Here is a 24941-nt window from a genome sequence, read left to right as displayed (position 1 = left end):
AGACACATTATTGAACCACCAGACACTAAACTAAAATTTGCTTCGTTTCATACCTAATATATCTCTGGTTATTTTCGCACTTTGAATTAACTATTGAAGAGAGATTAAGTTTGTCCGCTGTAATCAGAAAGATTTACTTTGTCCGCTGTATGTATCATTTCGCGGAAATATCTGGCAACCCTCTTTCAACCCGCATTTCTCTTGGTGTGTGCGCTTGAGATCGGACTGTCACCGCGCTCAGATCGGCGCATTATACCGGAGCTGCACCTGGACTTCACCAGCACACTGCTTTAACATACAGCTGGAGAACTTTGGATGTACATACTTATTTACCTTTGCCCGACATTTGATTTCTTTTGGACAAGGGCGATATGGGGACACGGTGTGCCGAGGTGGCACTCAGACTGATGATGGGGATCCAAACAAGGAGCCTTTTTATTCCTTTTCAGAAGCTCCTGTAAAACATTTGGATATCAGGACATTGATGACCCTGAGAGTGTCAGTTTGGAGTTAACCTTACAGGATAGAAAGGAATCAAGGGTCTCTGCGTTGGAGAAACAGAGTATCACCATTTATTTCTGCGCGCAAGGAAGATTTTCATCGCATAAAAGAGACTGATTGTGTCCGGAGACGCGTGTGCGGACTGTGCGCCCGGTGCGCAAAAAGACCCTCCATCACCAAGAAGCTTCGCGGAGACGCGGGTAAGTTCAGCCTGATTTCAGTGTGCCCCGGAAATCTATCCTTTATCACCTATTGAATTTCACGAAAATACTGCTATCCGGTTGTTTTACATAAAAGTGTGTTGTTTGGATGGTCGTTTTCGGGTGAATGTTTGCAGGCGTACCGTGCGCCCGCTGGTTATTAAGATGATTCACCTCTAACGTTATGTGTGTTTCCAAGTCCCTATCCTTTCCCAATTCCTATCATCATTCTTATAATAAAAAATTGGCTACTCATATAGGCGAGTACTATAATACTATCTTTGAGTAGCTCATGGTTTGTAGGCTACTCAAAATGTTCGTTACCCAACATATAAGTTTGTGTTTTTAATTCCCTATTAAACATCATGTCAGATTGAGGAGACCTTTGGAGTGTTTTAAGTACTTTTACCGCAATGCTTCATTATATGTGCATGTGGCCCCGTTGCTCTCACCTTTTATACCCTCATGCGCTTGCGTTGCATCGGTGATGAATTAGGCTACTATGTTTATAAATTCAGGACGTAATAAATATTTAAACTAACCTCTTTTATAACTTATTGGATTAAGATAATTGTAACGCAGACGCGTTCTCTGAAGCGCTCAGCTGCGCAAAGGCGAACCATGCAAATTGACGCAGTCTGGAGAAAATGTCTTTTAAAACTGATTATGTTCCTCTCGGGTTCATTGCGCTATATTAGTTTCAGTAGATTTTCTGTTGTTGCAAGGAAACTGCATAAATGTCCATACTTCAGGCATAATGGAGCTGGCCTTTTCCAGGAGCCTCTAAGGGACATTAGGAGCTCTCTCTGTTAGTCTCACCTGAATGCTTACTTTCCTTGGAGAGCTACTGCTTGACATTCTACTGGAAGACGAGGGAGATTGAATGGGCGAATGTGTTCTGCATTGATGCCTGAAGCATTCATGTAGTAACTTTGCTCTCAGCGCTTCAGAGAACCAGAGTGAACAAACCTTCAAACTGTGTCCGATTTGGAAACCGGACATCAGATGGTTAAAAAGCAGTATGGGTTAATCAGATACTGGCTCATCGTTTTGCCACTGAAACAGAGTTGCCAGGCAGGGAAGATGACATGCTCTCTCTTTGAATTCTAAAGTAATAACAAGTAATCATATTTATCTTTATTATATATTGTTTTGTAAAGTATAAAGGCACGTTCACATAAAGGATGATATGGAATAACTATAATGAGAAATATAAAGTTTTAAGTAACGTTATAGGCCTACTTCTACGAAAATAGAATAGAGAATAGAAGTCCACATGATAATGGTAACGACATAGGAACAATATCGTTGAAATCACTTTCAGAACGATTTTTCCAGCTGATGAAGGAAAAAAAATGACAGCCAATCAGAATCCACCCTACAAGCGCTCGAGCATTTAAAGTGGCAGACAATAAAAAAAAAGCGTTATGTGTTGGTGTGGACGCACATAGTATCATAGTTAAAAAACTATTAACTATTATCTTTCTAATTGTACGAGAATGGGAAAGTCTACACCGCAGCTTTAATGATAACGGCACAAAGTAAAGGCCCGTTCACACCAAGAACGATAACTATAACAATAGCGATAAAGATAGTCCTAAAATCATTGTCAATATTAAAGAATATCAGAGTTCACACCAGTGCTACAACGATAACGGCACAGAGAAATGATATCGTTACAGAGAAACGATATTGTTACAGATACACGATATTGTTACAGAGAAACGATATGGTTACAGAGAAACGATATTGTTGTAATCACTTTCAGAACGATTTTATCCCGATGATAAACGATAAAAACATTGACAGCCAATCAGAATCCATCCTGCTGTAACGAGCTCAAGCATTTAAAGCAGCAGACACAAACGAGCTTAGTTATCTTTTTAGTTCTCATGTAGCTAAGTAAACATGCTTGTGTGCACTAACAGAGCTGTCTCTCTGTCTGGCATCCTGAATGTTGATGTCATCCCTGAAGAGCAGAGACATGTCATGCGTTGGGTCTCACTGCTTGTCAACCTGAGCTTTGCTTACAGCGTAACCTGTCCTCATGGATGCGCTGCGTGCATGTGTGTGTGAGTGTGTCTGCGTTGAGCAGCCTTTGACCTCATCTCTACGGTGAATAGATGTCTGCTCTAGTATCTGCTGTTTACGGCCTTCACACTGACCACATTAGTCATTTTAATACAAGCCAGCAGTACTTTACTAAACTGAAAACACGTTTTCTCATTAAGTCAGAGAATTGGAGCGCGGGCGGTCAACATACTGACTGGATTCACCCGATACGGGCCGTGGGCTTTGGAAACGCACTCCTGAGTTGCTTCCTGTGTGCATGCTCTTCCCTTGGTCTAAATAAGATTAGTTCAGCCACCCCATTCATGTCTCCCTCACCTTGCTGATGAACCCCCGCACGAAACCTTCCACTTCATTTTTCTTGCATTCCTGGCAGCTCCTCAGAGGGTTGATTGATTACTGAGGATCCTTTGACCCCAACTGGTCTCAAATTAAATCAACGAAACACATTAATCAATAACTATTGGGTCACAGGGTTGAATTGCAATGTGTGATCTGCCATTAGTGTGACCTATGGCTGAGCAATATATCAAATATTCATGATGCATTCACGATGATGATTTGGCTGACGATGTAGAATTAAATGACATTATGAATAGCACAATTCATGTATCACGTTTGATGGCGTTTATAAAAAGGATACATTAGTAGCAAAATTGCATTAGATTTGGTATGCAATCAATGAAATGGACTATCACTATGACGATTAATCGAATATTAATCTTCATTTTAGAAAATTCATAATAAAAAAGTGAAAAATAACAGCATGATTAGTATTGCAAATGCGCTAAAATACTTAAATACTATAAAAAAGAGTATTAGGCTTTTTTTTCAAATAAAGACTTAAAGGTAACACTTTACAATAAGGTCCCACTAGTTAACACTAGTTAATGCATTAACTAACTTTAATTAATAGTGAGAAATACATTTGTTACAGTATTTGTTCATCTTTGTTAATGTTATAAAAATACAGCAGCTAATTGTTAGTTCATGTTAGCTCAGGAATTTATACGAGTGAGGTCGTGCAAATTCGTACGAAATAGCCACCTTTTAATCACCCGTACGAATTGGTTGTGAGATAGCGTTGGTTCAGAAGAAGGAAGAAATTCATACAGGTTTGGAGCAACTTATGGGTGAGTAAATGATGACAGATTTTTTTTTTTTTAATGAACCATACCTTTTAACTAATGTTAACTAATGAAACTTATTGTAAAGCGTTACCGAACACATACGAAAATGATTGCAACAGAGCATCCAAATGAGCCTTACATGCACCACAAGTGTTAGAGATTGCATAAATACTGTGTGTTTGCCAGAGTTTGCACTTACTGTAAGATATGAATGCATATATATATATATATATATATATATTGATACAACTATCTTAAGTGTTAATACTATAATGGTTAAACTTTACAGAGGCCTGTGCAGATTAACAATTTTGTCATCCTTAATTTTACGGAAATTATGCTAAATACGCTGGGTTTGGTTACAATAGTGACACAAAGCGGAAAAAAGTGGTATTGTAAATACATCTTGGGAGTCTGCTCTGAATTTTGAATGTTTATAACTAAACGTTTTGATTCTGGTCATTGTAATGTGATTGTAACTAAAGAATTTGAAGTACCATAGTGAATGTGATGAAGAAACATTATGAACTGTTCACATCCTCAATGTTATCAGCTGTAATCACTTTCAAATGAGGCTTTTCTCTTTTCAGCTGACTGTGAGAAGCGTTTGACCTGATTCTGATTCACAGTCTCCACAGTTTTTAATCGCAATGCTGCTTAATTTAACAAATTAATGAGAGGAAAACGGAAGATAAAAATGCTTTGCAATGTCACACTTCATTTCAGCCCATGTAAGAATAATAACCAATCAATTTTTACCACTTCATGAGCAGATTTTACTAAAACTCACAAAACTTCTAATTAGTTCTGCTCGTGTTTCATGAATGAGACCCAAAATGTGTTTGCAACTGGACTTTTACTGCTTTTACCTTTTGAATGAAAAACCTGGAATATTCTTGTCAAAATGGTAGTTCCAAAAAATCAAGATATATTAAATATGATCAAAAGGCAATGCCATCCAGCTCTAGTTTGAATGTGTCATCCTTTGACAAAAAAACTGACAGATTGAGAGAGCCCAGACATGATGCAGTTTTCATTTTTGTGTCGTTGTGGTTATGTGAACATTTTTGCTAGTGCAGGTGCGGGTTGAGATGTTGAAAGCGGTTTATTATAGTGATCCAATAGCTCTGTTAGATTGTCACCTCAGATGCAATGGGAGTTGAGGGTTTCCTTTGTAAGAGCTATCTGCTATTTACTCCTCTGAAGAGCAGGTGAGATATTGCTTTTCTCGTTTTGTCTTCCTGTCAGCTGAACTGGTGCCCTGAAAATGCTTGCTGCATCTCGCTTTTTCTCTCTCTATGTGTTGTGATTTTCTGCCAGATTTCTCTGAGCATCTGAAATGAATTTGGGCATCTCCATCAGGCCCCTTAGGGGCTTCATCTTCCCATTGGCCACCGTGTGCTTTGTGCCCTAATGAAGGACATTTATAACTGGGTGGTTAATTCACAGCCTGGCTGACACAGAGGCCTGCTATTTGTTAAAGTAATGCTGACTGCTTCCATTTTAAGCTATTTTATTGGCTGCTAATTTGCCGCTGCTTCGATTTCAGGCTGCCTTTTATCCGCTCATTTTTTTCTGTTATTTTCAGCTGGAAATACGTGCCTCTATCTAGATTTTTGCAAAGCTCTAAAAACGTATGTTGCTTCAGTGAAAAATATTTGGAGAGTTTTTACTAGACCAAAACACGTTCAGAAAACGTAACCAGTTTAAGTTACAGTGAAGTGATTGAATTGAGTTGGTTGGACAGACATAACTATTTTACATAGATTCTTCCTCAGTCAGTTGTGTTGTCACAACACAAGGATTGTGCATAGATTAAAAACAAACCTTTAATGTTAATAAAAACTAAGTTGGTTGTTTGGATCCACTGTCCATAATTGAATTGAGTTAGTTTAAAGTAGCATTTTTTTTTAAGTGTATGCATGCAATTTACTGCAGTTTTGCAGCTGAAATGAACACTAGTGGGAGTAAATTATTCCTTTTCACACAATTTATGATTACATGGGCAGATTCTTGTAGTAAACTTGCTCTGTAGCTCACCTGGTACAGCATTGCACTTAAGATGTGAAGCGCTCAAGTACGAGTGCCGTGAAACACGAGTCATGTTAAAAGAGCTCAAAACTCATGGAAGCAAGATAAAATGGTACCCACAGGCACGTTTTTCACTGTTTAAAAAATCATATATATACATATATATTATATAGGACCTTGTGGACGAGTGAAAATTGTGGTGAAATGTACCCGGAGCAACATATTTCAGGATTTGCAGAAATATAGGCAGAGTCACCTATTTCCAATCAGTCTTGGTTGGATGGATTGCCTCTATTTCTGTCAATCTTAATCAAGTTTAACCAAAACTGGCTTGCATCAGCCCAATACTTACTAAATGTATTAGATGGATTTGATTTTAACAACTATTGCAGAGTTTGAGATTATCAACTATAAAAAAAAAAGTCAGGCTATCTCTGCACTACTTTGACCAGTTAAAGTGAAACTTAGTAGGTGTCATTGTTCCCATTGTACTTTGTGCCTAATATGGGCTCTTTATATAACCAGGCTTTTTATTTTCAACCTTGCAATTGATTTAAGCTGTGTCGACTTTCCATATGGACTGATCTCATTGGCGTATTTGTCTGCACACTTTGAGGCTTCGCTTTTAGGCTGGAGTTGTTAGCTCATTTGCATCCATGGCACTTGATTTGATTCTGCTTTATGGACGTTGTTGCACGATGGACTGAATAGGTCTCGATGATGCATAATGGAAGGAGACATGGGCTCATTTAACTTTCGTGGATGGCCCCGACTTCATGGCTACGGTATGCGAGTGAAGGGAACTGTTGCCTGCAGGAAGTACATTATTTTATTCTCCCTTCATGAAGACTTGCTCTTGATATACCAAACCAACAGGGTGAAGGGTGGGAATCCCAATCATTATTCCTCATGACAGATACAGTTAAATGAGAAAGTCTTTATCTCTTTTAAATAATGGATCTGCAAAGCGGTGATGTGAACTGCAGAGTGATTCGATTCACAGGGCCGCTTTTTTTTTGTTTCTTGCGGCCTGGAATTATTTGTGAGGGTGTTTGGGCAGCTTTAGGAGTGATAAGATGTAGTTTGCATTCAGATCAAGGTCACTGCGCTAGCTGAGACTCCCTTTTCCACTGACTGATAAAGCAACTTATCTCTGAGATTTATAAACATAGATGGCCTATGTTTCTCTAGGCTATGGATCTCTAAGAGAACTTGGTGTGAAGTTTTGGCTGTCTTAGACTGTTTCCTTCATTTTGGCCAAGACTAACTTGAAGAGTTGAGAATGTCAAGTTATTGCCTTTATAAGAGAATATAGTATTGTTAAACAAATGTAGCCATGCAATTTTTTAAATGACCAAAGTCCAGATTTCTTATACAAGCATTTTAGTATGACAACCAATAGGAATCAAATGCTGAAATGCTGACACAAGATAATGGATGACAGGGTTAATGAAATTCTTTTGTCCAGATCGATTATTTAAAAAAACAAATACATTGTAAGTGCAACTCATACATACACTGACAAGATGTTCTCTCTATTGTAATTCTATTATACAATAAATTTCCCTAAGGATAAAAACAATCTATCTTAATACATTTTTTTATTTAAGATCTGGTGTGCGTTTGTGCTAATTTTATATTTTATGGTTACACCTCATGACATTTATCCTGGAAAATTGTATGAACGTTTTGCTAAAACGTTTTTCTTTATCTTGGAAACTCTTATTTGACGCTCTGTATTTAATTTGTTGTTAAGATATTAGCTATTCCATCTCATTGTTTCACTTCATACCATTGAAACCACAATTTGTTGGATTTACGAATGACAAGTGTGAAATTGTTAAAATCTTGATGTTACAGGAATAATGTAGTGTGGTAACGACTGTAGTTAGGTGTATGTGTTTGGTTGATTTTGTGTATTTCATGTGTCCAGTGTGGGGTATTTGGACATTGCCAGTTGCTCGGTGTTTAGCATTGCCATTTGTTAGCAGGGACAGCAGCTAAATGTCTCCACATACATTATGTTTAATTAACTAAATCAATCTCTTGCCCAAGCCAGAAATACAATTACTTCACTGGGCGTTGCCAAAACACCTGCCGTCTGTGTGTGTGTGTGTGTGTGTCATTATCCCTTCCAAGTCTCCATTTTTCTATTGAAATTGCACTTGTTCCCAAAATTGTGTGTTTATCTTGGTTTTAGTGGTGTGAACATTGAACTCCTGCGTCCCTGAGTGTGACATCAACCAGAATATTGTCATTGTCGGACAGAAACCTTGTATCTCCAAGAACTTTATATTTCAGGAAATACTTTTCATTGTCAAAGTTGATATTGTGGCTTTATATGTGGTCATACATTTACATTTAATCATTTAGCTTAGCAGACTCTTTTATCCAAAGTGACTTACAAATGAGGAGAACAATAGATGCAATCAAACCAACAAAAGGGGAACAATATGAAGTTCTGTGACTAGTCCCAGTTAGTCTAGCACAGTGCATGTAGCAAGGTATAGATATATAAAAATAGTAAGTGTTAGTATTAATGGGTAAAGTGTTGACGAAAAAGATGCGTCTTCAGCCATTTCTTGATAATGGCTAAAGACTCAGCAACTCAGGTTGAGTTAGGAAGGTCATTCCATCAGCTTGGAACAGACTCAGGGTAAAGGTCTGTAAAAAGGGATTTTGTGCCTCTTTGGGTTGGCACCACAAGGCGCCATTCACTTGCAGAACGCAAGCTTCTGGAGGGCACATAGGTCTGAAGTAGTGAGTTTAGGAATAGTGGTGCATAGCCAGTGGTTGTTCTGTGGGCAAACATCTGTGCCTTGAATTTGATGCGAGCAGCAATTGGCAACCAGAGAAATCATACACTTGCACTTGAACATTTAACCAAATGGAGGCCCAAGATTTGTTGTAGGAGTCACTCCTTTTTTTGTCATTGGGTCGAATTCTCATGTTATTGAGGAAAAAGTGATACGCACAGGCTATTTTATTGCCTATGACTTGACGACAAATTCTAGACTAAGACATTCTTCTCTGCTCCTCAAATTCATAAAACATTAGCCTTTATTTATATATATATATTAGTTTTTCTTGAGTAATAAAAACACTACATATTCAAAAACCCTCAAAATACCCTTGCATTGCAAACAAGCAGAGACTATCCAAAATGTGTGCTGCACTTCATTCACGATAGAGTTTATGAGGTTTTACCGACAGTGGAGTTATGATGTTTAGTTACAAGCTCTTTTTAATACTTTTCATTGGTTAAATATTAACAAAACACACAGACAGATGTAATAGGTGACCGATAACAATGATTTATGAAAAAAAAAAAAACATGGGGAAAATTTTTATAAAAAGAAATGTTTTCTTTTAGTTTAAAGGTTAATATGTACTCATTATAATTTATTTTATATAAAACAATAGAAGTCTAGTACACTACCAGTCAAAAGTTTGGAATAACTACAATTTTTTAAACTGTTTTAAATGTCTCTTATGCTCATCAAGGCTGCATTTATTTGATCAAAAATACAGAAAAACAGAAAAATTGTGAAAAAATATAAGAATTTAAAATGTCTCTTTTCTATTGTAATACATGTTAAAATACAATTTATCCATGTGATGTCAAAGCTGATGCTTAAAATTCAGCTTTGACATCACATGGATAAATTATATTTTAACATGTATTACAATAGAAAAGAGACATTTTAAATTTAAATATCATTACTCCAGTCTTCAGTGATCCTTTAGAAATCATTCTAATATGCTGATCTGATGCTCAAGAAACATTTCTTAATATTATCAATAGAAGACAGTTTTGCTGCTTATATTTTTGTTTCTACAGTAATTTGTTTCAAATAATGCAGCCTTGGTAACAAGAGACTACTTTCAAAAACATTAAAAAATATTAATCATTCCAAACTTTTAACTGGTAGTGTGTGTCCTCACTTGAGTTAAGTAAATATGCGTGTTTGGTACAGCTGTTTAGCTCTTCACTTTGTGTCTTTATGTCCATTCACGCTTAAACTATTGCTGACAGAAACCACCTGGCTGTTCCAGGACAACAATTCATCTCTCTCTCTCTCTCTCTCTCTCTCTCTCTCTCTCTCTCTCTCTCTCTCTCTCTCTCTCTCTCTCTCTCTCTCTCTCTCTCTCTCTCTCTCTCTCTCTCTCTCTCTCTCTCTCTCTCTCTCTCTCTCTCTCTCTCTCTCTCTCTCTCTCTCTCCTTGTTTCTCTATCCGCAGTGCCATATTTGAGCCCTGTGGGGTTTGTGCGTCGGAATTGTCTGTTAGGTGACATTGGTAAGTCCGTAGGGGCCAGTGTATGTGTGAGAGGGTAAAGCCACTGCAGTGCTGCTCCATTAGATCCGTGTCCTGCTTCATTCACAGCCAGAGAAGAGAGAAACACCGATGTTGGGAAACAGAGATGTAGCAGAAGAATATGTATCTTTTCTGACGTGTCTTATTGGCTAGATTGAGATGCTGATAACAACATTTTAGTGTCTTTAAAGACAGATTTGTAAAAAATAAGAAAATAACAAGGACTTAATTTTATGAAAATTGTGTGTGTGTGTTTTATTGGCTGACCAATGTTCTAAAGTGTGCAATTATTTTCCCATTAACTCTGGGTGCGTCTCAATCAGCTCCCCAGTTCAGTAGTCAGGGCACTGATCGGACTGTCTCAATCACAACATCCTTCCAGGGCACTGAAACGTTCGCTCCCTAAAAAGTCCTACAATGCATCGTGAAAACCAGGGAGCATCGATGCTCACTATGTTCCCTTAGTGGAACTTCTAAAGATCGAAACATAAATCACGCAAGCCAACTCACCACACATAATGACACACGGTAGATGTTTTGAAAAAACAAACAATTATTTAATTATATTTCAGCATAAGAAAATACATCGATAGATAGGTAGTGAACATAATAGCTAACATTTATAATTTATTTACGGCTGAAATGTTGCATGTATATGTAACAATCAAAGTATTTATCATAATGTACTTTAAATAACATTTAAAGATATCAATTCAGGTGTTTAGAAATACCAGAAGTGATGTTGTATAATGAGGACTATGTTGCCGAAAATAGTGTCATCAGTGTATAGTGAGCCAGGTTCCTTACTAGTTCCCGAATTTGTGTACACTATAGTGATTCACGACCTAGGGAGCTAGGGAGTGGATTGAGTGCACCATCTGCTTTGTGTCATGGCCGCATTACCACCTCGGGGTGCATTATTTTTCTAATAATTCAATGCCCCGTCATGAATTATTCCTTAAAACCATTTTAGCCCAGTTGTGTTCCAAGTATAGCCTTTATAATTGTTTTCGTTCGGCCCATTTGTCCCTACAATGAAACTAATGTAAGTGGGTAAAGTTTATGCATTAAAATGATGCATTTTGAGCACAATGAATTCAGTTAATGCCTTTTTTTTATGGGGTTCAATGGATAGATGAGCTTATTAGAAACAATGGAGGTCAATAGAGTAGTTCCCTGTAAGCACACTTGACAAAAATATTATATATCGACTATAATTATATAAACAGAGCTTGTTTTTTTGTGTGCAAGAAGCGTCTCAATGTATTTTGTAATGTAACATGTAATTTTGTTATCAACAGAGTACTGAAAATAACTTAGTTTTGTTCTTATAGTTTAAAATACCAATAAACACATTAGTGTCACATCTCTGGAATATTTTGAAGAGGTGACATGGTGTGAAGCTTGTGCATTTACACATAACTTTAGACTAACTGGTAAATTATAGCACATGTATAGCATATAGCATAAATTATAGCATATGTACATTATATTCAAATCTGAAAACTTTTGTGTGCACTCACTTTTAGGATGAAATGAAAACAATGTTTTACATAATGTTTATTAAAGGGGTCATACGACGGTTCTAAAAAATAACATTATTTTGCGTGTTTGGTTTAATACAATGTTTTTACACGGTTTTAGGTTAAAAAAGTCATTATTTTACACATACCGTACTTTATTGTTGCTCTATGTCCTGCCTTTCCGAAACGCGCCGATTTTTACAAAGCTCATCGTTCTTAAAAGCGCGGTGTGCTCTGATTGGCCAGCGATCCAGTGCATTGTGATTGGGCCAAAAACCTTAAGCATGTGATGGAAATGTCACACCCCTTACCATATTTTGAACATCAGCTACCAAAGCAATAATTACAGGTGAGAATGTCGTTACTACCGTATCAATTCGAGCCCGAATCTGATCCGGAAAATGCAGATGACCAATCAGATCGATCAACTTTGCCAGCACGACTGGACTAGAACGTATCAGATTGGTAAGGTTTTCATTGGGGACATAATTCCTGATTATAATGACTTATACTGTCTTTTTACGGGTCGCGCCAAGCTACGGGATGGAGAACACTATGTAAACATGAAACCATGTCTGCATTTGTGATCGTAGAAACAACAAGCCCTGCTCAAAACTCGTGTTTGAATAGTCAGTAGCAAATTCTTAAAATATGAAAACGTAGTCAGAAGCGCCAGACTGCACTTGCAAAGATGGAATTGCCCAACTTTTTAGAATCAAAAAGCCGGCCTTGTACTCTCTGGACACAGTCCTCCGAAAAATGCACAGCACACAGTCAAATATTTTGATTGTACTGTTCTGGAACAGTGTTGTAAATAAAGCTTAACCACTGTTTTCTAGGCCAAACAAGGCCAAACAATGTAGTTTGGCTTTCGCAACGAAAAACACAGCATCTCCCCAACATGGCGGCGCCGGCGGGAACAATAATACAGCGAGAATAAAAGTTACGCCTTCTTTCTTTGCGTATACATTTGGGCGGTGTTATGAAACTCTTCCCCCACATACTGACGTAGATTTGTGGGGGCGTGTTTGAACGAAGCATTTTAGGAAGGCGTGGCTGAGCCTTCACTTTTACAAAGAATATCTCTTTGCGTTTGAAACTTTGAGCTTTGTAACTTTGCAGATCTTATACATGCACAAACAGCTACATAATACACTAAAGAAAAAGGAAAACAAGAAGTCGCATCATATGACCCCTTTAAGAAAGCAGTTTTGGGGTCAGTTTTGATGTAATATTGACACATATGCTTTTCAGAAAAGTTGGAGGAACCAACATTAACATTTCCTTTCAAATAAAAATGGTGTTTTATGATTTGAATGGCTCCAGTCTGCTCTAAACTCTTGTGTAAATTAGGATCAAGTTAAGATATGTGCGTCATCATGGAGTCAAGGGTGACTGTTTTCAGGGTTGCATTATTCTGAAGTCACACTGTCACATGAGATCAGGAAGAAGATTTCAGATGCCTTTTATTCGGGGTTTAAGTGAAGCGTTCGAGACATCAACTGTTTCTCTCAGCACGCTACGCTGAACTCTGAATAAAACCCAGAGAAAGAAAGAGTGACAGTTTGAGCCTTTAAAGGCCATGGTGCAGGTTAAACACCACTGTCGATTAATGGGTACATAAAGCAGTTAAGATATGTATATAAAGTTAGAAATGTCTCCAAAATTGTGTTAAAGTCCAGTTTTTGACGTTTTTGGTTAGTAACGGTTATTTTTTTACGCGACTCGGCGATGACGTCACATGAGGTAGACGCAGGCAGCGGCGCGCTTGGTTTAGTTACAGTTCTGATGGTTCACAGCCGAGGAGATCGATGTTCTCGTCAGGGCCGTAAAATAAAGAGAAGTGACATTGGGCCGGGGATGGGACAAACCCACCCAAATTAGCTTCGGTTAATCATGCACATAATAATTTGGGTAAATGTGTACGCTTTATGCCTATTTTTCCTATCGTCATGAACACAACAATGATTTCACTCGTGTTTAAATAGTTTTCCTTATAATAATGTATCATTTGCAAAAAGTAAAATGCATCTGTGTAGATGAGAGAATCATCTACAGTGTATGCGCGTTGTTCATTCTGTATTATGGCCAAGCATGCGCGCTTAAAATAGCATCTGAATGTACGCGCTAGACCTAGACTTTAGACTAGGTTAGGGTGACCAACAGTCCTGTTTTCACGTCCTGTCCTGGCTGGGTTTTTTTTTTTTTTATTATGAAAATGTCCTGGTTTTCAAAACTTCTGGGAAAGATCAGCTCTAAAGCAAAACATAGATGGGCAAACAAGGAGAATGAGGAAGAAAAACAGGATAAAGAGGAAGACTAAAGATACATTTTGTTAGTTTGTTTTTGTAAGCTTGTGAGAGCTATTTTTGTTAAATTTGGAGGTATTTCTTTTAGTTATTTCTTCTTTATATATTTATTTTTTTAATATAGAAGAGACATTTCATTCATTCAAACCTGTAATAATTATATATTTCTTTTTCTAATACAAGAGACATTTCATTCATTCAAACCTTTAATAAAACAGGCTCTGAGAAGGCTATCTGAATTTGTGTCTTGTAATATAACCATTTTCTACAGAGGAGGCATAGGCTACTTTAAATATACTGAAATTAATAAGGCATCGAGTAAATTTCGAGTATAATTTGAGTATCTGTTTGCCGGGCCGAGTGTCCTGCTTTCACCTCTATCTCCAGTGAAAATGTTGTTTGCAAACGTAGCTGACGACGAGTAGGCTGGTCATGTCTTCAGTCAGTGTGATTATTGTTGATAGTGCTAACTAGTTTTCCTCATGACTGTCATTGACACCGTCAGGCTTACCAGGAAAGGGAGTGAGTTGTGGGCGGTGTCGTCCCATGGAAACTGTGGTGGAGAGCTTGTGTTGTAGGGAGGTGAGCGCGTTTTGGTTGCTGGTCGAGGACCTCACCCCGCGGCCAGCAGTTGTAACGTGCCTAACGCAGCATCCTGGATATGAGGCTTAATGCCTGAATCCGTTTGTGCTACACATAGCATACTCACACTTCATGCAGGATAATGGTCCCCTTCAAGCCAGCACGCACGAGTATGTTCATGGTTTATGTTTACTTTACCTTTTTATTTTTTACACGGAGTCCTTTGAACAACAGCTATAGGTGACAGGAGATGTGTTGCATACACAATAAACATACATCAGAGATGTTTCCAACCTACTTACAGAGTTTAAAACTTAAGAATCTTTCCTACTTATCCCTAGGCAATACCGGTACACTGCGTACAGGCAGGCTATACGCTGGCCTGGGCTTATGGAGTTTTAGGCAGGAGTATAAGAAGCCTCTCGTGTGGTTTCAACCATCAGACAACAATTCCAAAGTCGTGACCAGACCTATCAGGGCTTTCAATCGCCTCGTTTGGATGAAAATGTATAAAAATAATAATTGCTTATTCTGTTGTGATCGCCCAATTTGCCCTCAAAATGTTATAAAGTACACAGAACACATGAATTTCTATAAGAAAGAAAAAAAACAGTTTATTGGCATTGCTTGTAATAGTTACTAAACATTTACTGAACAAGGACAAAGATTACTGAACAAAGACACAGGTTGCAAGTAAACAAATCTATATAAAAAAAAGCCCACTGATGTAGGGCTAGACCTGAAACGTTTGCACATTGTTTCTTTTGCCTGCAATAGTGTGGTCCAGACAGAGCCATAGAGAGAGAGAGTTGCGACACTCCCATAGACCGCCATAGGAACTTAAAAATGCGCAAGTAACGCGTGTCGTGGAGCGGCCGATAGTTCCAAACACTGATAGTTCCAGCATTGAACCCCATTCATTTTCAGTGCTTCCGAAGTACGCTCGCTGGTAAAATAATGAAATTACTGTATTTTTTTTACTTTTACACACATTAGCCGACCTCTCGTGAATCTAGTCAGTATATTTTATGTAGCCAGTTTTAGTTAATGCTTATTGGAAGATAATGGGTTACTTGCAGCTAGCTATAGCTCACATGACCAACTCTTCATTAAAGTTAGCTAACTTCTGGTAACCTGAAGTATATATTATATTATTTATAATATATATGCATAGCATATGCATGTATGTATGTTTGTACGCCTATGCATATATACACACATAACCCTAACCCATTTAAGTAAATGAATTGTGTGTGTGTGTGTATATATATATATATAGTTTATATTTACCGAACATTACTGCAAATTTGTACATGCACACTTATATTTTATGTTGGTAGTAATTCTGAACGGACCGCCTCTCCAGACCTCTTTGCGTGATCACGAAGGTAGGCTAATGGCTGAATCGGAATTTATAAGCAGGATCACGGGAATCAATAGCCTAAGAAAAAAAGTACTGATTTTGTGCAAAGTAAAACCAAAGCAACAGCACACAAAGAAAAAAAAAACATGCAGAATGCAGGAAACCACCACTAAATGAATACTTACAACTAAATCATTGGACTTGTCTGTGGAAAGAAAATAATGTGAAATTAGGTTCTTGTAGTGTGACTGCCGGGCTAGGTAGAGGCTGACGGCCTCCTCAGGAACCTGTTTGAAGGATGTGGCGATGGTTGCGGGTGCATCAGGACAAACTGGCGCTAACCTCTCGAAGAGCTGCAGGTGAATTGGTGTAGCTTTCCCGAAGGGCCTTCATTAATGATGTTGCATAACCTGCAGACATAATAATAATACTGTATAAAGATCATTGCCACTAATGGAAACACATGAAATTGTCCTGCATATGAATTATAGCAAACATAAACAGTAAACAGAATGTTACGAGATTGCCAGGGAGATTACAGTACAGTGGACCCTGATATGCGCTACTAAATGTTTTAAAAATACATAAAAGAAATTCAGAACATATTTGATGATTTGAATGTTACAATTAAATGTTTACACCAATACTAGTGGTAATACATGTGGTAAAGTTACATAAACTCTACGAGGTAGTGAATTTACTGAGAGGTAGCTAAACTCTGAAGTGAGAAGTGGATAAACTGTTTCTGACATAATTTCAGCGGTGGGTAAACTGCGTTTAGCCTCCACTACAGCCCTGACGACACGGTCACGGTCAAATGTGAAAGAGAACCGTAGCAGTCTAACACAAAACGCAAACACACGATTGCGAAAGCCGCTTGATGATCATCACCACTGATCCAAACACTAGCCATGAAGCTTTCATGACGATATGGACATTTACTTCAGGGCAATTTTGTTTTGGCTCAAATTCGTGAATCACGAAAAATGCTCTTCTAATGTCAGAGTGATCGTGCTTGTAGTGGAGGCTGTGTCAAAGGGAACACGGTAGCTATACAAAATACACACAGAGCTAGCTAACACGCAGCTTGTAAACATTAACGTTAGAATGAACTTACCGTGGCAATATCTCGCTTGCGGCAGACGGTGTCTCTCGACCTCGGGACAGGGCAAGCAGAGAGGTTTGCATTCACAGACGGCACGGCGGTAGGAAGTAACTTAGCCATCCTCTCACTCTTTAAACTAAGTGAGACCATCTTGGCATCCCCTGCGTGGTAAATTAATCCTCCTCTTTGAAATGCGCGCTGCATATTCTCGAGTAGGCGGCGACAGAGCTAACTTAGCTGAAAAATCTGCTCGCCTAATCTTGACAAATTGCACCCAGCTTCGGAAGCTCCCTTTGTCCTTGGGGAAACAATGGACCCCATGTCCAGTTTTGATAAAGTTTTTGCACCCGCCACAAACACAGTAATAAACCATTTTGTCTACTTATTATCTAGCTTACTCTTCTCTAAGCTGTTATGCTATGCTATCTCTCACTATCTATCTATGTTATGCTTATGATATCTATCTATCTATCTATCTATCTATCTATCTATCTATCTATCTATCTATCTATCTATCTATCTATCTATCTATCTATCTATCTATCTATCTATCTCGATATATTTACTTATCTGACACTGTCACTCTTTCACTAGCTACCGTTAGCTAAGTTACTACTCGCGGGCTTTCGTCTGTTGTCCAACAGCGAGTACCTCATGTGACGTCATGCAATGCATTGTGGGAGAAATTAGAATCCTCGCTAGGCTAGTGGTAAATGCTAACACATCACCGACTTTTCCGTATTATATTTCTTTTTTGTAATCCCCTACAACATAAAATACAAAGGATAACTGTTTAAATGTTTATTACCAACTAGAAAACTGGCAAAAAAAAAAAAAAAAAAAAACCTGCACCATGGCCTTTAAGAGCTTCAGACAAAACGAGAGAACTTAAAGATAATAGGAAAGCTGCAAAAACTTGTCTGAGTCACACCCTTGTCATTTGTTTCTTTCTGTTTTCATGAGAATGTAGGGATAGGGTGTGTAATCAGGGGTGTGTCCAGATGGGCTTCTAGCCACACCCCTGATATGTGATTGGACACCTGAAGTGCAATCCCAAAAATCTTCAAAGTCAAAGGTGGGAACTTCAATAAAACAAGATATAACGTCTATTCAGAGGAGGGAACTTCAATAAAACAAGATATAACGTCTATGCCCTGTTTCACAGACGAGGCTTAAGCATGTTGTTTCAACTGAAAGTAACTTGCACTGACATATCAGTATATAACATGTCAGTACATGTCAGTACCATTGTTTTGTCTCAAGGTGCACACCAGTAGTTTTTTTCTAAGGCACGTTTATAAAAGCTACTTAAATGTCCTAATTACGTACACTGAATACAATTTATAAACGCAACACTTTTGTTTTTGCCATTTTTCATGAGCTGAGCTCAAAGATCTAAGACTTTTTCTATGTACACAAAAGGCCTATTTCTCTCAAATATTGTTCACAAATCTGTCTAAATCTGTGTTAGTGAGCACTTCTCCTTTGCTGAGATAATCCATCCACCTCACAGGTGTAGCATATCAAGATGCTGATTAGACAGCATGATTATTGCACAGGTGTGCCTTAGGCTGGCCACAATAAAAGGCCACTCTAAAATGTGCAGTTTTACTTGATTTTTTTTTTTTGGTTGGGGGGTCTGAAAACCAGTCAGTGTGACCAAAATGCCTTCAATAAAATGCACCTGTGTTCGTTGTCCATAACATACAGGTACGCCTGCCCATACCATAACCCCACTGCCACCATGGGCCACTCGATGTCTGCCATCTGCCCTGTACAGTGAAAACCGGGATTCATGCGTGAAGAGAACACCTCTCCAAAGTGCCAGACGTCATCGAATGTGAGCCTTTGCCCACTCAAGTCGGTTACGATGACGAACTGCAGTCAGGTCGAGACCCCGATGAGGACAACGAGCATGCAGTTGAGCTTGCCTGAGACAGTTTCTGACAGTTAATGCAGCAATTCTTTGGTTATGCAAACCGATTGTTGCAGCAGAGTTCCGGGTGGCTGGTCTCAGACGATCTTGGAGGTGAAGATGCTGGATGTGGAGGTCCTGGGCTGGTGTGGTTACACGTGGTCGGCGGTTGTGAGGCCGGTTGGATGTACTGCCAAATTTTCTGAAACGACTTTGTAGACGGCTTATGGTAGATAAATTAACATTCAATTCACGGGCAACAGCTCTGCTGGACATTCCTGCAGTCAGCATGCCAATTGCACGCTCCCTCAAAACTTGCGACATCTGTGGCATTGTGCTGTGTGATAAAACTGCACATTTTAGAGTGGCCTTTTATTGTGGCCAGCCTAAGGCACACCTGTGCAATAATCATGCTGTCTAATCAGCATCTTGATATGCCACACCTGTGAGGTGGATGGATTATCTCGGCAAAGGAGAAGTGCTCACTAACACAGATTTAGACAGATTTGTGAACAATATTTGAGAGAAATAGGCCTTTTGTGTACATAGAAAAAGTCTTGGATCTTTGAGTTCAGCTCATGAAAAATGGTTCGCAAAAACAAAAGTGTTGCGTTTATAATTTTGTTCAGTGTATGTACAACAGTATTAGCCTTACTGTTATCGACTAGCTTGTGTGCTCCAAAACAATGACAAAATCCGCATTTATAAGATATAAGCACTCAAAACTTATAGTCTCTCACTTCTGCCAATATGGATCAATGATTTTGATCACATCACTCTGCATTTCAGCTTCTCATCAGATTTTCTGTCCAATCAAATGCTCTCTAGAATCTGAAGCGTCCCGCCCTCTACATTATAAATAGTCAAGTCAAGTCACCTTTATTTATATAGCGCTTTTTACAATACAGATTGTATCAAAGCAGCTTCACAGTGATAACATGAAAATAATACAACAAAGTTTGTTTCTAAAAGAAAATTGCGTCAACGTCCACCTTAAGTAAGGCAGATCAATAATATTATTGAATATTAAATGTCCCCAACTAAGCAAGCCAAAAGCCAAGGCAACAGTGGCAAGGAACAAAAACTCCATCAGGTGACAGAATGGAGAAAAAAACCTTGGGAGAAACCAGACTCAGTCGGAGGGCCAGTTCTCCTCTGGCCAACGAAGGAACAGTGTATGATTCGGGCAGCATTACAAGTCAGATTGGATCGGAACATTTAGAGTATTTATCCATTTCCATCTTTTTGGAAGTTGAAGTAATCACGCCGGTATGGAGACGAGTTGTTGAGGATCAGTGCCGTCCACCATAGAGGGTCCATATCGCTGGCGTTGAGTCGTCTCTTCACAGGCTTTGTGATTGGGGCATCTGAAGTCTCCGTGAGAGGATACAAACTGGAGCTGACGAACGCCATTTTCCTCGGGACTCGCGTCCCGAGATAATGGCAGAAAAGCAAAAACATAGATGCTGAAGCTGCGGCTGAAATCGGTCACTTGTTCACACATTTACTATTTTCTACATGGTGAATGGCACATAGTGCACCATACAGGGGATAGGAAACGATTCAGACAGTGTAAATATGCTTTCCATTGGGGCGAATGAAGTCTGGTTTCAAGTTAGTGTCACGCGAACCACTGCAGCGTGCATACAGTCTGCTCCGGTCCAGAGACAAGATAACACAGAGCTGATTAGTACAGGACTTGCTACTGCCAATGCATACGTGACACATTGCTGTGAGCAAGTAAGACATGTTGCTGCTGTACAATATAGTGTACATGAATTACCCGTAGCAGATCTATACAGGTGGAGCTGGGGAAGGTGGAGGGTTTCTGAAAGTGCACTGCTAAGGCAAATGCTATGTATTTGAAGGTTGAGCACGCAAGCTCATTGCCTATTGATACAGCAGGAACCAATCATCTGTGCCCTGTAGATGATGATGCGATTATGAGCAGGTTGAGTTAAATGACCTATTAGCCTGAGCCATCTAGAGTTTCATAACAGAACTTTGTATTTGAATTCTGCACAGAATGCTATATTTTAAAGCGATATGGAGGAGATTAGGAGGAGAAACGGTTAGAGATTAGGAGAACACTGTGGTTTTACCGAGCTCAAAGGCTCTGGCCGAGCTGTGATTTAAACAAATCGCTATTAGCTATTTCAAAAAAGGGGAGGAGCTTTTCGATATGTCCTGCCCTGTCTTCCTGGTTCAGTGGAAATGACGTCAATTCATTAAATAATGCTGCTCTTTTCAAGGCACTTCAGTGGGCCTTTAATCTAAGCACTGTCTGTGAAACCAGGACCTAAGGTTTAATTGAAAATTATTTTTTATTAATATCAACAACATCAATAATAAAAATATTGGTATCATTAACCTTTATTTATTTATTATATTTTAATAATAATAGCAAGTAATGGTATAACATTTTCACAACTTTTTTAGATTTTAGATGATAAAAATAATAGTTATTATCATTAAAATGGATAGAGGGTTGTGCATCCTGATACCCTTGAATGAATTCTCCTGTCTTTTGGCCTCTATAACCCCTTCTTTGTTCCTGATGGTAAGACTTCTGTCCTCTGTCTATAATGAAGAGGATTATCAAATCAAAAATCAAGCAGGGCCTCTGCCCGCTGGGATCCTTCAGCTGGGCCACCATATGGAGGATTTACTGATAATCCTTAGTTAAAGGACTTCAGAAAGAGATGCAGAAAAGGCTTTATGTCATGGAAGAATTTCTGCTTTTGTGTGTGAAATCATGACAAGACTAGCATGTCACGGGTGATTGATTCTAATCTTTCTGGGGACCTTTTGTCCCCATAGAACGTAGGGTATACCTGAACCAAACATGCACTTGCACATCCTTAATGACAGATGCGTTATTTGTTCTGCAAGGTTTTTTTTCTCTCTTCATCGCCTCTGGCTCACTGGGTTCTTTAAAACAATAAGGCACATGTTTTGTAAAACTGCTAGACTGGTGTGACTTTCTTGACACTTTTGTCTTCATAGTCCTGTTGATACATGTAATTAATGCTGCATTCAAGTGCACACGAGAAACTCCTACCTTTGAGTATTTCAATCATGGGTCCCATTTAGGGATGCACGATATATCTGCCACCATATCGGTATCGGCCGATAAATATTCATTTTTAATGTTATCGTTATCGGCCTGATAAGAAAATTTGGCCGATATATTAAAGCTGATAAATAATGGATTATTTCCTACAGCTGAGACACTTCAGCGCACTGTTCGCCATGATGGTCTTGAATTGCTTGAAATATGATTAAAATCACTTAAAAAAAAAAAAGGAAAATACGGTCAAATCTGTCATATAGGCTAGGCTTGTGTTCTTGGGACATTGCTTTTAATGGTGAGACTTTTGTTTTTGTAATCAGGCTCTCACAAATTCTATAAAAATTTGGATTTAGATTTATTCGCCAATAGATCGGTTATCGGCTTTCAAATATAAAGAAATATCGGTTATCGGTATTGGCCAAAATTTCCATATCGGTGCATCACTAGTCCCATTCACTAATTTGTGCATGAAATATTCGTATTCATGAACAAATCATGATTCACCAATTAGCTTTCATACTAAAATGTATTCCAAATTTATGAACAAATGTAGGGACTACTGAAACCACTTGCAATCAAAAGTGTGCTTGCAAACTCTGTGTGGCCTTATAAATGTGTTGAGATGATATTAGACACATACATATTTAATCTTAAATATATTTCATCGTATACAGTGAAAATAAGAAAGAGTAAGAAAAAGATCGTAATATCCCGAGCTGTGTGTTTTTTTCCTTTTCTTGCTTTCATTCAAAACAGCATATGTTTGTATAAATAATGACAGAATTATTATTTTTTTACTGTTCCATCTGCGAGATGCTGTAGTCTGTTTGCTGTGTGACTGCTGATCTTCTTCTGTCGAGTATCTAATGCACGTTGACCTCCAATAAATAATTGTGTTCAGTAAATCAAAGTGCATTTATCAGTGAGTCAGTGCATTCATCGACAGATCCATCTTGCGTCAGTGCTAAATCGTCTAAGTTCTCCATCCTTATCCTCAGAAACTCTTGATTACGGTCTCTGTAATTTCAGCCTGGACAGATGCGGCTATTATCAGGGTTTTTATTTCGTTTTTCTTTGTATTCTGCATTGCAGTTTTTCTGCCGTTTGGAGAGGTTAGCGCTGGTAACGAGACGGCACATGTAGGTCACAGGTCTCTGAGAACTTAATTTATGGTGCATTTGGAATGCTTGTTCCGCCCTGAATATGTTATATAGGAGCACAACCTCAGTGGAATACTGATGCACGTGTGTTTACACGCATGCAAGCACACACACACACACACACACACACGCATGTCCTCTTTATTGCTGGTCAGATCCTGTAAAGCAATGGCTTTAATATTAAAGTGTTTCTCTTTCACATATTCCAAACATACGTTCTAAGGGATGTGACCTTAAAATGTCACTTTAAGTATGTAAAGAACATTCAGATTAATGCCACACTGTTTAAAATACCACATAATTATAATTTGTTGCATGTAAAATTCATGCACAGAAGCCTTAAAAATAAGCACAAGCAGAATCTTGTCTGTAGTTTAATTATTATTATTTTATTTTTTTGGGCTTTTTCGCAGCATGTTTTCCCAGATGTTATTTGCCGTAGAGTAAACACAGTAGAACACTGGACGTTTTTATTGGTAGGTGTAGTTCTAAATGATTAACATAATATATCATATTTCATCTGTGGGAGCAGTTCACTCAATATATATTGATATTCCCTTCAATTCAGTCTCATAGTTAGTCAGCAGCAGGTCATATATTGGGCCTTTGCTCAATCCAATTAGTCTGAATGTACTTATTTTACTTGTAATAAAATCTGTAAGTCATCTTATTTTAGGCAATTAACAGCCAAACAATATGATTCAGATTTTTATAAGTGCAACAAACCACAGTACTTTTAGGCATACTTGTCTTTCTGAACCAGAAAGCTAAACCGTACTCCCAGGAAATGAGGCATTGCTATATCTTTTGCAGAGAGTATGGCGAATGGCTATATTTGAATTGTTATTGTTAATTGCAATTTTTTTACAGTCATTAATCTCAGCCTCACATTGTCGAGTTGTTGAACTCTGTAATAACACATTTAAACAAAGGTGTGAGATTATGGGTGTTTCAACAACAAGCACTTTTTTTGTTCTAGGGGATGGTTTTTATTCAAGAACACACACACAGACGCAAACACGTTTTCATGTTTTATGGGGACTTATACATAGACTTTTATACTGTACAAACTGTATATTCTATCCCCTTACACTAACCCTACCCCTAAAACTACCCATCACAGAAAACTTTCTGCACTTTTACATTTTCAAAAAACATCACTTAGAATGACCAAAAAATGTCGGTTATTGCCAACTTTGTGGGGACATTTTGTCCACATTATGTAGAGTTTACCAGGACACACACACACACTAGACAAATTAAACTAGTGACCAGTGAGATGGTAAAAAAAATGTTTTAAGAAAGATAGTCAACAGAGCCAAAAGTGACCATAATTACTGTTTCTACTAATGTTCATAAGTTTTGGGTCGGTAAAATTTAAGTTATTGAAAGAAGTCTCATGTTCACAAAGGCTGCATTTATTTGATCAAAAACACAGTAACTATAGTTAAATATTATTATAATTTAAAAGAACTGTTTTACATTGTAATATATTGTCAAATATAATTTTTTCCTCTGATGTCAAAGCTGAATTTTCAGCATCATTACTCCAGTCTTCAGTGTCACATGATACATGTTTTTCAGGATACTTTGATGAATAGAAAGTTCAAAAGAACTGCATTTATTTGAAACGGAAATCTTTTGAAACACGTCTAGTGTCAGT

At 38.2% G+C, this 24941-nt stretch overlaps 1 protein-coding gene across 37 annotated transcripts in view; it reads left to right on the top strand.

The window, feature by feature from the left end:
• Positions 1-201: 201 nt before the first annotated feature.
• Positions 202-24941, top strand: part of LOC130082286 (adhesion G protein-coupled receptor L3-like) — a 357233-nt gene continuing 332493 nt past the window's right edge. For all 37 annotated transcript variants that reach the window (XM_056247124.1, XM_056247125.1, XM_056247121.1 and 34 more), the window contains exon 1: positions 202-701. The gene's annotated coding sequence lies outside the window, so the exon portion shown is untranslated. The remainder of the gene's footprint in view (positions 702-24941) is intronic.

The sequence above is a fragment of the Rhinichthys klamathensis genome, unplaced genomic scaffold (genome assembly GCF_029890125.1).
Source record: "Rhinichthys klamathensis goyatoka isolate OS25496 unplaced genomic scaffold, OSU_Roscu_1.1 h1tg000042l_1, whole genome shotgun sequence".
NCBI lineage: Eukaryota > Metazoa > Chordata > Actinopteri > Cypriniformes > Leuciscidae > Rhinichthys > Rhinichthys klamathensis.
Note: the sequence above shows the minus strand (reverse complement) of the source record. Positions and strands in the feature narration are given on the sequence as shown.